Source organism: Pholis gunnellus, assembly GCF_910591455.1.
Source record: "Pholis gunnellus genome assembly, chromosome: 2".
In the NCBI taxonomy this organism is placed as follows: domain Eukaryota; kingdom Metazoa; phylum Chordata; class Actinopteri; order Perciformes; family Pholidae; genus Pholis; species Pholis gunnellus.
In genome coordinates, this window is record NC_136536.1 from 12,732,194 (window position 1) to 12,750,868 (window position 18,675).

An 18,675-nucleotide genomic window follows, 5' to 3' on the forward strand; every position below is an offset into this window, starting at 1 on the left:
TCACGTTCCCGCTTTTAATAACCATCACGGTCTCTGAACATGAGACAGTGTTGAACTGCCCATGAAATGAATCAACATAAAAGAGTCTGTTCTTGGTTAAAGGCTCTGGTTTTTAGTAGCATCACGAGATGATTCAAAACGCATGCAATTGGTCTTTGTGTGTCCTGGGCCGCTGAACGAGTGCTGTAAAGACTGGAAAAGCTGCACCGGATAAAATAGAAGCGCTCCGTCGTAATTTAATCATTTTAAATGATCTATCAAATATAGGTACCGGACCGCGGCTCATAAGATCACCTGAATTGAATACACAGAAGACAACTTGAAAACCTTGAAACACTTTCTTGTCGATGTTTTTAAAATGCTATCTTCATTATTTTTACTCCAGTTAATTACAATTTAAACAAGTAGACATTTCCATCCGAGTGAAAACACAGAACTGTGGTATTTAGTCCAAAATCTGTGACAATCTATCAGAAGAGACATTGTTCTGACTGATCGCCAATCCATTACCGATACATACAGGACACCCTCCTCCATTCTTTGACTTGACACAATGACGATAACTGGTACATTATTTTAAGTAACTTCCACACTCTGTAGGGGTTAACACATTAGTGTGTATCCAGTGAACTGCCTCTAAATGCGAGTCTCTATTTCATGGTATTAACCTGTGGACCTCTGTAAGCTATTGGTAATGTGCAGCCTCTATGTAATGTGGTGTGTGGAGAACCCCACTGACCTTGAGTAACAGCCCTATTAATGGCTTATCTCCAGCTGAGGCTGCCATGAGCAGACCTCAGCTAGCAGACCCATCCAGGAATGCTTCGTTAGTAGGTCTGCAACACACACACACACACACACACACACACACACACACACACACACGCATTTGCACACTTCCTGACTCATCTGCAACCACAAACACAACCATACACACAGACCGCCTGCACAGCACAGATCTTACCTTCTTATCGTTCTTTATTAGCAGCCATATAAAAACATGTCATGCCCAAACCCAAGTAATGAGCCTTCCTAGTAAAAAAATGGAGTTCCTAGTCCCCAGAACGATAAAAGAGAGATGCTGTCGTCAGTTAGTTATATTCAATGATTCAATGCCAACAAATATTCATTGGAATATCTTCACGAACTGATTTCTTGATTTAATTGAAGAAACCTCTAAAACAGCTTCTCCAGTGTTACCGTCATTCTTACTAGATGTTAATAAAGACCAGAGCATATTAGAGAATATTAGTGAGAAACTAGAGATTTTTCCACTAATGACTAATCGCTCATTCCCCATAAAAAGACCATAAAAAAAAAAAAAGAAGATTAACAGACCAACTAATACCCTTACGACAGATTAGTTGCCTAATCGACTAAGACAGAGCAGGGATATTAAATCCACAGCTTACAGGTACAAAGACAAAGGAAGAGGATGGATGTACTGTATTCATCATCTTTGGCTCTCGGTTAGTATTGCTTTTATTTGACTATGACTCTGTGTGATTTGCATAAAGACCTGTGCTGTCAAGAGCTCCGGCAGTCTGGCTTCAGGGCGGCTCATTTCATGAAGACTGCACTCCTGGAAGTCACAGAGGGACTCTGCTGAGCCGAGCTCAGAGCAACCTCATCCTCCTCCCCGGTATTCTTCCCACACTGCAGGCTATAAGCCGACAGGGTATGCTCCCGTTTACTGCAACAAGGACGTCTCGGGGCCTTCATGCTGAAGGTTCGCCTCCTGTTGAGAGGGCTGTGGCTTGCAGCCATTCCACAGCACAGGACCTCTCCAATGGAGTCCCTCTAGGCTCAGCCTTATGTCTCCTTTTTCTGCCCTTCTTTATGCAAAAAAAACCACTTCAGATCTGTCATCACCTCTCATGGTTTATGCTCCGCTGCAATTCTTATCGCAGTCAGCCGGTCCCTTCTTCTCCTGCTCTGACATTCAGGTTTAGTCGTATATATCTCTTTTTCCCTGGATGATGTCTGCTCGTGGATTTATGCCAGCTGGTCCCCCCTTGAGTATTTGGTAAACATTGCTGTTCCTTCATGGCACATACTTCCTGTGTAAGACCTCTTTATTATCAACCCCCCCCCCCCCCCCCCCCCCCCCCCCCCCCTGCAAACCCTATAACAGGACTCCAGACGGTCAGCTGACTTATAAGACCAACACCACAGCCAAAGTGCCATCCCGTCAATTTACTCTGTACAACATTCATCGATCCACTTCTTACAAAAGCACAGTTCCTTGTCCAAGCCCCTGCCGTCTCCTTACTAGACTAGCTCCCTGCTGAAATCACACACAACGCTGTAATTCCAAGTGTTGTAAATGTAAAAGGTTTAAGCACTACTAGCACACACACACACAAGTGGAGCAGAAAGAAAATAAGGCTGCACTCAAAGAGAGCAAGCAAAGCAAAAGAGATGGATAGAGCCTCAACACAAAGTTTCATAATATACAATGAAACGGATCATATAAATCCAAAGTAAATTGAAAACATAATCAACATATTCACACCAGCAAACATGCAATAAAGACTAAAAGGGGATAATGGATGCAGTGTTGTTCTGATGTGTGTCAGCTGTGTGTATACATATATATTCATTTTATTCTATGTGTAGCGAGAACATACGACGTGTCATTGTTCAGCACAACACTGTGTTGTAAATTGACAAATGAAAGAATCGTGTAACCGTGTTAGTGCTTGCACAGCTCATGACATTTCCATCAGTCTCAGCTGTACTTCGTGTTTTGTATACGAAATGCCATTGTGGCGATTAGCATGCAAATATTAGCATTTAGCTCACAATGCTGCTGTGATTACAGCCTCACAGAGCTCTCTTGTTCAATATTTAACAATATTGCCCAAACCTGAACTAATTGCTTTGAGTCTAAACATTACCATTAACACATGAACCAAGCCTGAGTTGCCAGAAGTCGATGGAAGTTGATACTGTGGGGAAAACAAATACAGATATGTTGACAGTGAACACTTTGCACATTCTGTTCAATACAACCATCCTTGTTATCTTGTGTGTTTCCTAATTTATAATAAGTATATGTTTTGGTAGACAGGGTTGCTTTGTGGTAAAAATGTATGCCGTGTGTGCATATGTAGCTAAACATGTGTGTGTGTGTGTGTGTGTCATCACTGGTTGCGGCTTCCCGTCACACTTCAGTCGGCCGCAGGCGACCAGCTCACCATCGTGATTCATCATGCTGCATGCTACTGGCCTGCTCTGGCCCATCACGGTGCAGCAACGAGGCTGATGTGAACGCTAACTACGACATTTGTTAGATAAAGAATGATGAGCGATAGAGAAACAAGACAGAGAGTGCCGTCACGGGCGTACGCATTCTCAAAACACGCGCGCACAGGCCCTCTGCGACAGTAATGCCGAAACGTAGACGCCAATGCGTAGAGACGTAAATAAAACATGGCGGGTTTTGGTTTCTGATGAGTTGAATGTGAAAAGGTGGTCCACCTGAGAAAGACGATGAGTCGATATATTATTAAGTTTCCCCTCACCATCTCTGAGTGTCTCACACACACACACACACACACACACACACGTTGCGCGCTGACATTTCGATGAAGCAATAAAGCCATGTTCCTCCAGCTGGCATCTGCAAACTCAGTGGGGAGGAGAGAGAGGTGTCTCATATCAGTTGTTAAGACTGATCATATGCACAGCTCACACACACACACACATACAGGCGTGAGCAGCACGTGTCACACATATGCAGCAGGCTCATAGGTGCGAGCGCACATGCAGTAAAAACACACAACGCTACGCAGACACCCCACTTACGCTGGATGTGTGCCAATGTTTTCATCTCGCGTCTCCTTGAACTCTCCTGCTGTTTTTGGAAAAAGCATTTTTGAGAGGAAGTGAGTATTTTTAGAAAGTCAATGTGCTGCATGTTTGTGTTTTTCTCTCCCTGGTGGATACATTTGCTTTCACTTCAACTATACATATGAAGAATGCTCACAGATGCGAGAATATGTGCATCTCTTAAGTGCACAAACAGACACACACACACACACACACAGAAACACTGACAAACTCACAAACACAGCAGGACCCCACGCAACCTCTCCATCAAGCCACACTAAAGGGACATGTAGCTCTTTAGGCAAGGTCACTCATTCATCATCTAAATCTCTCCCCGAGTCGCCCACACGCACACGCCCACACACACGCGCACACACACACACACGCGCACACGCACACACACACACACTTATCTTCATCAGCCCTAAGGAGCAGGGCAGCGTAGAAAAGCCGCTCCACTCCTTTCCCTGAAATCCTCTTGCACGGGTCAACTTTTGGAATGCTTTTACCAGAGCGACAGCCGGTAGGTAAGGAGATCGAGAGACAACCGGGAGAACGGTGGAGAGAGAACACAGAGAGGAGCATGAGACAGATATTTCGCCCCGAGGACAGTAATATCAATTTAAAGTTCACCGCTGCAGCAGTAAACCGTATTGTGTTGCAGCTCTTCTCTGGCGATGCAATCGGTCGGCTCTTTTCAGGTGTCACTTTACGCTCTGTACCGTGATTTCATATATGCTGCTATAGGCACATATGTGTTATATCATACAGACCTTGAGACAGAAAGCTCACAAAGTAACATGTATTTGTGTGTTTGACAGTCCAGCAGCAGGGACGAGTACAACAGAAAAAGAGCTCAGTCAGAGAATGGATTTAATTAATGTCTTCAATTGAAAATTAATTACCATTCACTGGAGTGGTACGACGCTCCCCCCTCTGTACCATGGAAGGAGAGAAAATGAGATGCCACATTACAGGGGTTTAGCCATGTCCCCCCCCCCCCCATTGTTATGACAGAACTCATTAAGGCACTCAGCCGAGTGTGCGTGTGTGTGTGTGTGTGTCAGACAAATTGACCAGCATTATATTCTCAAACAATAGAGGAGCATGATCTCAATTTGTATTGAGCTTACTGTTTCCACGTTCACATCATTATTATAATAAGCACTGGAACTAATTACTGGCATCATTGATTGATATATTGATTTCGACCACGCTTTTGGTAAATCTGCTTTTTTAATTTGATGGTAGCATCCAGAGAGTAACAAAAGGTGCAACAAAGGCCCCGGGGCTGGATTTGAACCACTTCGACCCATATGAGCCACCTGATGATAACTTTCTGTTGATGTTTAACTACTTGTGAAATAGTTTATTGTCAAATGCACGTATTGAAACCAGTTTAAAATGTTGTGAATAAGTCTGGGCGATAATTCCACGTAATAATTGACCCTCTTTGAATGGATTCATATCATGATGAAATCGTATTTCTAAATATGGTGATACACAATTATGTTGTCTAAATTGATAATAACAAGCACATGCTAACTCTTTGTAAATTCCTCTGTAACTATTGTTTTACTCTGATTATTCTGTATCTGTGTGCATGTATGTAAACATAGTCAGTGTATAGCTGGAAATATGAATGTATGTTTTCTCTTTCACTTGAAGAAGTTATGTTCATTTTTCACTTTTTCTTGAGATACATGAGAAAATACTCAGTACTCTTCATTTGCCAAGTATTTAAGGAGTTTAAGGAGTATTCAAAAATACGCTTTACCGTGTTGTTATTTTATACAGATCATTTATTTATTGAATTTGACCAGAAAACATGCTGTATTGTGATTTATATCGTTATTGAGAAGATTATGGCCCATGCCCAACATGACATTACTTACATTTCTTACAATAACTTATTGTCACAAAAATGCAAATAACTTAATCTTCCAATGTCTTGTTTTGTTCAGAGCAACAATTTAAAACTCAAAGATCTTTTTTCTGCCGATCAAATAAATTGATAACAAATAATCATGTATAAATATTCAATACATCTCTACGTCCAGTAATCCTTTTCTCCTGCAAAAGTGAATTCATAAGTAAGATGACACAAAATGGCGGAACATATTGGGGACGATCGCTGAGTAGTAAGCACATGGATAAAATACATATTGTATAATTAAGTTGAGTTGCCAACACAAACAGAAGGTAACCCGTCTACCCAATTCAAAGCAGCTGATCAAAGGGGACTCAGAGAGCTGAGATTATGATCCAATAAACTCATCATTATTCATACAGTCATCTTTAAATGCACCACAAGTGTGTATTTAATTATATTTGTTGAAATAAAAAATGTCTCGTCTTGCTGTTAAAGCTTTATAAGACAGTTTTCTTAACCAAATAATGAATGATGACGATAATGCACACGACGTATACACCGATATGGCATTATATAATATATATTGTGTTGATTATTTGTCCTTGCTTAGTTTTGATGATTTTCATCCAATTCGACAAGTTAACACATAGAACCAAATTACGTTTGATTTAAAAGGAAATTGGGTTGCATAACGCCTCTGTACTTTAATGAATTAGTAAATCGCTTTGGCACCGAAGTCCAAACACTGAATGTTAAATGATGTTCTCCGTGGATTGGATAGATTTGTTTAATCGCCCTAAACATGTACATAAGCTTTAGCTGTTGACGTCTGTGGCTGACGGCTCAGAGAGAAATTTCATTTGCAAAATTAGGGTGTATGCAGATTTTGGCGACTGACGGGCGAGCTCGTGCTGTAGAGGCAGTGGCCGGCTCTGTGAAGCTATCATGTGACGGGTTAGGCTCCTCTCAACAGGACGGAGGACTAATTAGGATGACGGACGATGTAGGCGACACTGTAGGATATGACAGACAAAGCATAATGAAACAATTAGATGCACGAGCTGTGATTGAATTAAGAAAGGGAAAATAAAGGACGTAAGGCTGGAATATGAGAGAGATTATGGTAGACATACAGACCTGGCGTCATTAGTCAATATGTGCCGTTTCTTTTCATGTTGATGTACGATTCTATTTGAAATAGAGGAGAAACATACGTTGAGGTGACAGAGCACAGATGACCGGGTGTTGTGCACTGTACAAATGCAAAGCCCCCATTCAAAAGCTGGGGATGAGAGTAATTGCTGGTTATGCTGGGCCTGGGCCTGCCTTTATGGCACATTCTGCTTTAATAAGGCATCAAGCAAAACATAGTATCCCCTTGACATTCATTAGTCTGTTTTATGCCATGTGTGTGTGTGTGTGTGTGTGTGTGTGTGTGTGTGTGTGTGTGTGTGTGTCCTTTATGAGAACCCTGTACACTCCTAACCGGGTGTTAAAAAAACAAAACTGCAGAGAGTTGTATTGGTGGGAGCATAACGACAGTTTGAGTAATAAATCCGTGAGTTTGAAGGCAACAATCATTTCATCCCTTTATTGCAACAATCGCCAGGTAAACAGTAGATTTACACCTTTCACATTTTAAAGTAATTTACCAAGAATGTGAAGCAATGCAGCGCTGGCCTACGCCACATCGCACTGTAGAAAAGGTGGAGTTTTTTCATGCAGTGCTGATATCCGTCCGAACACAGCCTTCAAACTGTGACTTCATCTGGTGCCCAACTCTGATTTATTGATTTGACATCAAAATTGCAACTTAAAAGCCACGGACTGTTGATGGCAAAAGTGTAAATGCAGGTGCAAAAGCATAAACAGTACATCTTAAGTTGCAATATAGCACGGTCCAGTCTGGGCTCAGCCATGTATACAACTAAAATGTAATTTTACCCCCAAACTGCTTACATCAGTGCAAATATGTCAGGTACATAAAAGTCACAGCCTGTGTTGTGCTTGTCCCACCATCAACATTTGAAAGACAGGTTTAGGACCTGCTGTCACTCCCACATTGAATGACAGGTCATTGAATAGTAACCAATGCACTAGCTAGCAATGTTTCCACACAGGCCTACTTTAAACTACGACCATTTGCTTATTTTCCATTTGCAAGAAAAGCTTTTAATTGCATACACAGAAAAAGACTAATTGGGCCGTAAAACTTTCTACAGACATTCAGACCACTCAGGTAAGGCTGCATATTACAGCGTCTCCCTCTGGAACAGAGGATCCCCAGAGTTATCCCTTCACCACAACTCCTGGACCAACTCAGACAGGAGCAATTCAAATTAATGAGCAGTGTCATGCCCTAACATGAAACACTATAAAATGAGATTTCATCATTTTACACAGCAGCCTCACCGCTCTCACAGTCCATCATCGTCACCACGCGGCCTGATCAAAAAGCTGAAAAGAGTAAACTGTTTGAGTGATTGGGTAGTACCTGTATTCAGGCTTGTACAGCAAACACACACACACACATACACACACACACACACAGACACACACACCCTGAGAGTGATGAATCTTGTCATGTAAAACAATGACGTATTAGTATTTGTGAAGTTGGAGAGCAGCGGTTAATACAACAGCAGCTTTCAAAGCAAAATAACACGTTTGTGGCACACAGGCCTTTGAAAAGTTTAAATACATATTTTCACGTTTGTCAGTTTGTCAAAGTTAATCTTTTTCTCCAATTGTCAATTTTACAACTCAACATATTTTGGTCTCTTTTCCCTTTTTTTTATTCATGGACTCTGTGTTTTTACAATTAGTAAAAGAGAATTTGAAAAATGTATTGTCCACGCCCGCCTCTTCCTGGACTCACCGAGGTCTAAACACGGAAAACACTGTGCAAAAAGGTGAAATAACACTTTTAGCTGTTAAGGTATCTTCTCTCATATGAAAAGGTTCAACATTGTCGAATGGGAGACGCAGAAGATCAGGAGGTCCGTGCACACGGACACACAAACTAACACATTAGGGGCTGCAGCAGCCGCGGTGACAAGCTTGTTAGGGAGGCGGGTGACAAACGAGCCGGAGCACATTGTCCCGGCATTAGAGACGAGCAGAGGTGTGAAAATGTCACCACAAATAGCCCCTGGTCACCAAATGTCACCTTTCCACTCTACTCCACACACCCCTCCCTTCCTCCTGCTCTGTTCCTGTTCCACCTCTTTCTTATCTGCCTCTCCCTCCCTGTTTTCCCTTGCATCTCTTTTCACCGTACACTGCTCTTTTCCTCTCTGTCCTCTCCCGCTCCCTTCTCATCTGTCGACACTGCACTCCTTTTTCATCTCCTCAAAAGGGCAGAGAGGGGAAGGGTAACAAAGCAATATAATAAAGGTTTTCTTAACTCTGCTCCTCTCGTCTCCTCCCTCATTTCTATCCTCCACTTACATTCCCTTTTTACTCCCTTCTTTTCATTCTGTACATGAATTTATCAATCCATCCGTCCATTTTCTATCAGCTTATCTGGGTCATTGTCATAGGGAAGCCAGAGGAGAACGATTTCCCTTTCGCCTAGATATCTTCAGCCTCAGTCCACCCAGGAGATGAAGTCCTGTGCCAGATCAGGGATGCCATGCTGTCCCAAAAAGCTACAACTAAATGTCCAAGAGCAATGATCCAAGCCATCAATTACTTAGGAGAGTGAAAGTGAAAGTAATCATTTCAAAATCACAGAAAAACCTTCAGCCCTGTTCTCCTACTCTCTGCTTCCAGCTGAAGTCTCTCAATTAAGAGTCAGGCTTTGTAAAGCACCGTATCACGAGGTTGGCTCCAGAGCCGACACATTCAATGTATCTACCGAGTAGCGAACAGCGCTATGTGTCGCCGCCGGGGCGGAGCATCAGGGCTTCTGCATGTCGTCCACAGAGGGCCTTGGCCTGCCAAGCAAGGGCCACACGATATGAACGGCCACGCCCAATGAATGGCTCCAATCAGTTTGATTTAGCATTTTGAAAACGTCCACAGCTAGTGAGCATGGTGCCTAAGACAGACTATACCTTGTCTCCTTAATATGTTGATCCTTTGAAATGCATTTGTAAGTTGTAACATGAGCGTCTTGTTTTTTGTTAAATGACGTAAGCCCATGTGCCATAGATACCATGTGGTGCAGTACTCCAAAATAAATGTCTCAATATATTCTATTTGTGCCACATCTAGCTATGTCAATACCCACCTAGCAGTAGGTTTCCTTCCCCTGGCAGAGGTGTCAGGCTCCTTGATGTAACCCCAGGGACTACTTCCTAGACTGAGTTTTTAATAAATATAGAATCCTTTCTTTGTCTTCCCCTCACTTGTGGGTTTGCCTCGAGTGTCCGTACCAGGAACCCTCAGGGGATCCCAACAACAGTTTCTCTAAACTCACTCAGCCAGGTTACATCTACAGGTTTAGGTCTGGGAACACAAGCATCGCATCGGCATCGGTTAAGACACATCTGAACTAGTAAGCATACGTTTCGATGATCACATGACTTGCCTACTAAATGCCAAATCTTAATGAGTTTGTCCGATCAACAGTGGAATCCTTTTGATGGTTCAGTGTAAGAAATAAGTGTGGATCCTCTATTGCACAACACATATGAACTGTCCTCTCGTCACCTTTCCTCTCTCCGTTTTCCACACACCCCTCTCCAAAAGACGAAACGGAGCCATGAGATCAAACCCCTCCTGCAGTGTGTGAGGCCCGTGGCTCACAGGTCATCACTGATTACTGAATCTCCACATCTTCCCACTGCCACGATGAAAGGGGCTGTACTTTGCCATGATCAGATCTGAGGAACGCTCATTACAGTCCGCGTTAAGATCGGTGTGATTAACGACGGCACTGAGACAAACCAGCCCCGGTCTTCGGACTGGAAGACCACATCCTGGAACACTGGGAGGGAGGAACTTACACCCCACTGCGCACATGCATGCTGCAGTCATTCTTTCATTAAGCCTATATTTCTCAAGATTGATATGATAGATTGAGAAGAAGGGGGAAAACCCATAAAGCAACTATTAAACGACTACATTTTCTGTGTTTTCCTCCACCAGAGCAGAGCGGAGAGCAGTCAAAAGAGACAGATGGTTGGTAAAACGCAAAGAGCGAGGAATGAGTGTGTCTTGATGTGAAATGGAGGGAAGAATTGATCGAATAGACTGAAAACAACTTCTATAAAAATGGGAAGGGAGTGATAATAAGTTCACAGTAGGTAGTCGTAACAGCTCTTGGAGTGCATATTGCAGTATACGGCCGTGGGAGTGTGTATGTGTGTCCCTCCCTTTAAAAATACACTTTAGTAGTTCTCTTGTTACCACTTTCAAGAGACTCTCTCACAGAATATTGTAGCCCCGGTTATCAATGAGCTAATATTGATTGATTGGAGTTGGCAAGTTTACTCTCTACAACAACACACGCATCAAGCTGTCACATTCATCTTTCAGTCTGAGCATAAGTGTGTGTTGTTTGTTTCTCGGTGTGTTCGTGCATACAGTGTATTTGTACTTTCAGCACATAATGCACTGCTCACCGGGGTTATTTGCTTAAAGAGTGTCAAATTGACTGATCAGCCGTTGATGGACAGAATGGGAGGATACTGACTCCACGGTGTCAGCTATTGATAAGTGGATCGATAGCGTTGATAGCAGCCTGAGAGAGCTTGTTTATTGGCACATAACCTATCGAGTACCCTGATAGATTAGGCTGTTTAAGCACTGTTTTTATAGGAGCGAGCATGTGTAGGCAACCACGTGCATATTTTAGAAATACAATGTCAGACGTGTCAGCTATATTGGACAAACACACGTTTTGTTTTCACCAGAACTGATTAGCAAACTGCTACCATCCTCAAGTGACGCTTTCACTGCAGAGAGACACCCTCATTATTAAATTTGGATCTAATTAAGCAACGGGTCTGAAAGTGGTGGCTCAGTCTGTGGGTGGAAGGCCAAGGAAGAGACGGAAATAATGGCATTTCATTTTAATATATTCTAAACATTTTGCAACAGTGGAGAGTAATTATAAATTAGAGCCATGCAACTGTGTGCAACTATTTAAGTAAATTACTTTTTTTTATGTAAATGCCATTTACATTATTTTGTAATTAAGTTAACTCATAGGTTAATTTGGGATATGGGTGTGCTTAGAATGTGAATACATCTGATCTGCGATGGTCAAATATTTTTGACAGTAAACTGAAAAGATCCACTCTAACAGGTGATATGTCAGTTTGAGATACAAAATGTTGAAAATCATGACTTCATCTTTATGGGGATGGAATGCTCGACAATCGCATATTTTTTAAGTGCGTTTGCCTGTACATTTTCTAGCAAATAATGTGTATTGCTTAGAGACAGTATACTAAGATCAGATAGCACTTGAACACTTTCTCAGGTTTACAATGCTCTCTCTCGCTCTCTCTCTCTCTCTCTCTCTCTCTCTCTCTCTCTCCTTTTAAAATGAGCACTAGATCTGGTGCTGAGTCTGTCTGTAGTAGTAGTATGAGCATGTAAATGCATTGTGTCAGGGTTTTTTGGCCGGCAGCTATATGGTGGCTAATTTCCAGCTTTAGATAAAGTGAATAATTATGGAAGCAATCAATAAAGAGGAGAGCAGTGAAGAGAAGCCGAATGGGAGATAAGCCATTGGCTTATTGACTTGTCAAGTGTCGCCTTCACCACATACAGCCTTTTGAGTGTGTGTGTGTGTGTGTGTGCGTGTATAATTACTCTATAGTGTCTGTATCTCTTTGTCCTGGTCTGACAGCTAATTAGTTGTGTTGTCTCAGGAGTAAACTCAATAAGGGGAAAATTAGGGAATCAGTGGATCCACCTATTTTCATATTCAGCTGTTACAGGGGTAGGACATTGCAGCCCAACAGTCTGCTGCGCAGCAGTGACTGAAAACAAAACTTGATCCTTTAAACAAAAGTTAAATTCAATCAGGTCATTACAAGTCGAATATTGAAAAAAAGATGTATTCTCCACATTCTAATGAAAGCAGAGGCCATCATACTAAACCTTCTTTGAGAAAGTAGATGTACTGTGCAAGCAGCCTGAGGACTATAATAAAGAAGACCTTATTTCAAATATAACACTTCCTCAGTTAGAATAGTGCCATGATCTTGGTTTTGGTAGTTTATTTCCTGTTTTATTTGAAGTTCCCTGCCTCTTGTGTCCTGTATTTTTCGACTGTCTTTATGGTCTTCCCTTCTTTTAGCACCTGTGTTTGTCTCGTCCTGCTCCTTACGTTATGTTCTCTTTCATTTATTTCCTGTTTTATTTTGTGTTACTCACCTCTCTTTCTTGTTTCAGAGTCTTCACTTCCTGCCTTTGTGTGTTTTCCCGCCTTTGTGAGTGTCTGCCCCGCCCCTGATTGGATCCACCTGTGCCTAATCATCAACACCTCCCCAGGGTATTCAGTCAGTGTGTATCTCCGTCTCTGTGCCAGTTCGTCTTTGTCCCTCGTGTCAACCGATGCAGCGATGTCCTTGTGTTAATGTTCCTGTTTTCTCGTGAACCGCCTGAATTGCCTGATTCTCTCGACCCTGTTTTTGCCTCATCCGTGCCTGACTTGTTTGCCTGACTACCTGACGGATCTCCTGTGTACAGAACCAGTTTCTGATGAGCTGTTTTCCGTGTGGTTCCACCAGTCGGAACAGCTGATAACATCAATATAATGACTCCGGGTTTGTTATTTTTAGCGAGGAAACAACGCTTAAAGATCAGGACTGAAGTAACACATTAACTTAGCTTGTTTACTGTAAACAGTAAAAGCATACACTCGACGGCAAATCATCACCTGCTCAGTTCAAGTACATATCCTGATGCTATGTTGGTTAATCAATGCTTGATGTCTGACCCTAGCAATACAGCCATTGTGTGGCTGCATCTTGTTCAACAGCATCAACGCCATATGGCATCACAATAATGCCCAGGAAGAAGGAAGTAGGCAACCTGTTGCTTCGTACTGCCCAACAGATTCTGGAAGCCCGTAAATTCTGCTTTAGATTATTGAGAAACATACAGGCTAACAAATGACACTGCCTCTACTTTTAAGCTCCTTACTCATGTTGCTGAATATACTGATTAGTAACAGAAGTTACAGTGCTAGCTCGATACAGCAGAAAAGAATTATCTTGTGATTAGCAGAACTTCAAATGAAGCCATTGGTTTCTAATGCATCGTCAGTCTGGTTTGCCTAATCTTTGTAATGGGGTCCCCCACATAAATGTGGATGCACTAAAAGAACATTTCATTTTACTATTAGCTCCTTTTCCAATTACAGTTTACTATATGTGATGTTTTGGTAAAAAATAAAAAATGGCCCGTATATGTACAGTACAGTATGTCGGGTATGCGTTTGTGTCAGTAAGCTGGCACACGTTTCCTCTTCCTCACAGGAGCTGATTGCACATTTTCATCCACTTAAATCCAACAGGAAATAGTAAGTTATAGCACACCTGCAACACAGTCTCTAAAATATGTTTCCCTGAGTTTAAAGGCAATGAGATCATGGAAAATGGTTATGCCCCGAGAGTGTGTACGTGTCTGATGGATCTTCATGGCCTCAGGCACACATACACATGCATGCATTCTCCCTCTCTCTCACACACACACACACACACACACACATACACAATAAATAGGATAGAAAGAATGAGCCATGAGAGAGACCCAGGGAGAGATATTAGCTGCATCCCTCCACCCCCTACCTGTCTCACCAAATATGATGTGGCCATATAAAGACCGTCTGCAGCAGCAGGAGAGGACTGCTGAAGCACAGACTTTTCACCGGCTGAAGTAATGGGCAGGAGAGAGAGAGAGAGGGAGAAAACCAGACAGGGTGTTAGTGAGAGCAAGAAAGTGTTCGTAAAACCCGGTGTGCATGAGAAAGAGCCCAAAAAGAAAAAACAGAGAGAGAGCGAGAGAGGTAATGCTGGCATGAGAGGACATAAGGAGAGAGGACATAAGGAGAGAGAAAGAAAGAGTGCAAGAGATGAGAGAGAGAGAGCAGAGCAATTCTAATAGCTGAGGGTAAAACCTGCAATCTACCATTCTGTCTGATCTCAGCCATCCATGAGTCAAGCCAAGAAAGCTTTGAGATGCTCCATGCAGATTAACCTCTACTCTTCCTCCACCCACACTCCTCCTCTGCCTCGTCCCTCTTTCTCTTCCTACCCACATTAAAGTGAGCGCTTCAAACATGCCGACATCAAGAGCATAATAACTGGCATTTAGGTTTGTATTTGCTTTATTAATACGTAGAGCACATATGATAACCATCACAAACGGCAGACGGGAACACGAGAGGAGCGATCGAAGCTCAATTCTTTACCCTTCAAGAAACGATTATTTGTAATACTTTTGTAAAATATATACACAATTGCATTAACACAGGTAGATGGATCCAACTATTTATATGAATGTGTGATGGCTATGTTCCTACAAAGAAGCAGTATGAAATGTTTTTCCTTAAGCTTCTTCCTAGAAGATAATTGGGCATTTCAAAAGGGATAAGAGGTTCAATTGATGAGACAGGGCATCCTTAATCCCTTTTAGGACATGTTTCATTACTGAGCTCCATGTTTTGGTACGTTTTGCTCTTGTTGAATTATCTCTTAGTGGGAGGACGTGAATATTCCACTAATCTATACTGTATGATGACTGTATGGGTGGTATTGCCTCGACCCATTTCAAGAACAGGCATTAAAGCAACAGTAGTTTCTCCAGAAGTTGACATTAACTTGTATTGTGATGTACTTCCTCATGCAGTATTCACACAGAGAGATGAAAGTTAAACATTGATATTGCAACGTACAAATTAGCAAACATTGTGGGCAATACAGGCGCTAAATATCTGTGGTTGTGCTACATGGGCTTTTATACCAGCAGCTCAGGAAACACTGATATATGCTGTTCTCTGAAACAGGGCTAACACACCACCTGTTTGGTTGTTTGTTTTTTTAAGAACTTGTTCATATGAAATGGACGCATCTGCATTACGTACACAGATTAATATGAAGATCTTATTATTTGGATCTAATCCTACCACTTCATGAGAGGATCAAGACCAGCCTCCAGGGCTTTTAAGAGAGAGGTCATGTTTAATTTATACAAGTCTGACATATCAGGAGAGACAGAGATGCCCAAAATGGAACAGCCATTACGTGGGGCACTTAAATTGATTTATTTTTAAGCTACACTCATCACCAAAATTGACAGAGGGGCACATCTTCTGATTTATCTCAAAAGTTGATAAAAACCAACATCCTGATTTCACTTCTTGTATGACAGGTATAGAGAATTTATCCTTCTTACTAAGATTATCTTGACAAAAGAATCTCAAGTCATCACATACAAGTCCGATGTAGACAAACACAGATAAATAACTGTTAGTTATACAATGAAAAGAGGAATAGAAAGGGAGAACCTGCACGCCAGTGCTGATGGTCACTTTCACCGGTTAAAATGATGAACACTATACTGGCAGCAGATCACTTCAAATCAAGGTGAAAATGTTAATTACATAACAGCTAAAACAAACTTTGGATTATTGTGGTTAATGTGCTCTCTGTTAAGGAGAGGAAACATCCCTCCCCAAACTGAGGGGTTTTCTTGTCCAACAAGATTAACAGAGTGGTGATTCCATACACATCTAACTGACATCAATTGCAGGAGAGTCTCCCAGTTAAACCGATATGCATATCATTCCAATTTCCACCATTTTTAAGTCTGACCTGCCGATCTTGCATTTTTAGATTTTCTTTCTAAGAACTATAATTGACAGAAAGGCTCCAGACTAACTTTTTTTCTCCACCGTCACAAAGAGTAACTTTAACCGGTTTGAAGTCAGCGTCAACTGGCAGAAATTCGAAATGTTATCCTTTTACTTTTTTATTGTCATCTATCGTGGCTATTTGCATAAACGCCCATATTTCAAATTATTAGGAAGGGCTGCACAGAGAGGGTGTGTGTATCCAGCTGTATCGTTCTGAATTAAAGAACTGGCGAGAAAGCAGACACATGAGTATTGTAAACTTTTCAATTCAGAATCGATGTGTCAGCTTTTATAGAGATGAGACCACCGGTCAAACTGAGAACTAACATCAGCTGATCTGTGGTCAATCGTCTGGAGCACCTGTGGCCGGATCCAAATTTGGCAATAAACTTCAGCAAAAACCAACGACATAAAAGCAAGACATTTACAACACAAAACACTAAAATTGGATATAGAGCTTGGAAATGGAGCGTCAAAGCTCATTGAGTCAATGGAGCACCAGAGTTCTTTTGTATGTCATTTCCTTTTGCATTTTTATTAAGTGGAATTTGTGCTCAGACGTAAAAGCGCTTCAATTGTTTCATATTGTTATTTTCCAGAGAATGGATTTTCCATGACTTAGTTGCGGTTTATATTTAAGGTTTGTAGAAACATAACTCTTTATGGTTATGATTGGTAAATTGTTCCTGGTGTCAAACCAGCTGCTTGAACTAACATAGCTCAATGAGTCATAGTAAGGGTGCTCTGATCGATCGGCCAACCAATCGTTATCGGCTGATATTTGGTCGTCTCTAGGCCGATGGGAAGAGCTGATCAGAGGATACGAAAGGAGAATCATCGTGATAGCATCGCAACCATGCAAGATGCAGCCACCAACACTTTACGGTCTAGTTACTTAATATACAATGTCGTTAAGAATAGTTCGTTACTGTGAGGAACCTTGAAGTGAAACAGTCTCAATGTGATACTGAGCCTCTATATGACCTTCATAATCAGCCAGAAGACTGGCTATTTCTATACAGGTATTTGAAATGCTGAGTAGAGTGTTTACTGGATCTGCTATTTCCATAGAATTTGTAATGTTTTTGAATTACTCTGAAACAGTCAGCTGGCAAACATCTCACAGCACTGTTCCCGATTGTCTCTCTCTCAGTCCACCAGTTCTATTGTGAACGTGGAAAATACTTTTTAAGACCGAAACCTTAAATAGACGCTTTTTTCCCGGCAGGAACACTTTGCAGCAGTATTTTATGTTGTGATTGAGCGTGACCATAAGGTAGGCAGGGAGCTGTAAATGTATGGCTTTTCCATTATAGATAAGAGCCACAGAGAGACAGAGAGAAGCTGCATAGTGCATGTCCTTGATTTAGCGGCATCGATCCCTATCTGCTCTCTAGCCTCTTTCATTTGCTGTGTGTGTGTGTGTGTGTGTGTGTGTGTGTGTGTGTTGGGGGGGGGGGGCAACCCTATGGCTATGCAGAACTCAGGCAGAGATAAGGTTATCAGAACCCACCTAACTGATATGATTGGCATGGTGACAGGAGGCCCTTAGGGGTTGATTTACCACAAACACACACACACACACACACACACATAAACTGACCTTAAACTAAGTTTAATCTTTTGTTTATCCCCGTCACAAATGGAGGCAATATCTGCATGAAACACCACAGAGACGCCAAACAGCCATTGCAGACTTCAAAAGAAGCTGCTTATTATTTTCAGCAAGTGAACTATCGCTTTTGATAACAACACTCCCAAGAGAGACAGAGATAGAAAAGGGGGGCGGGGGGGTGAAGGAAACAAGGAAAGACAGAGAAAGAGAGGGAGAAAAAGGATTTATTTTTTTTAAAACATGGGTTGGAAACGCAGGAGTGCCTCTGCCTCACTGAGATAGCTAAACCAGAGTAGCAAAAAAAAAATAAAAAAAAGTTGTGCAGACCGACAGTGCCACAGAGAGATGGATCTGTAAAGCAACGCTGGGACCAGAGATACGGGGAGAGCAACACGATTGAGGAAGGGATGTGGAGAGAGAGAGAGAGAGAGAGAGAGAGGAGGAGATTGATTGATAGGCCCTCGATTCACACAACCAGAGGCAGCCAGAAAAATGTACAGCAAGAGAGAGAGGCTATGGACACACACACACGTA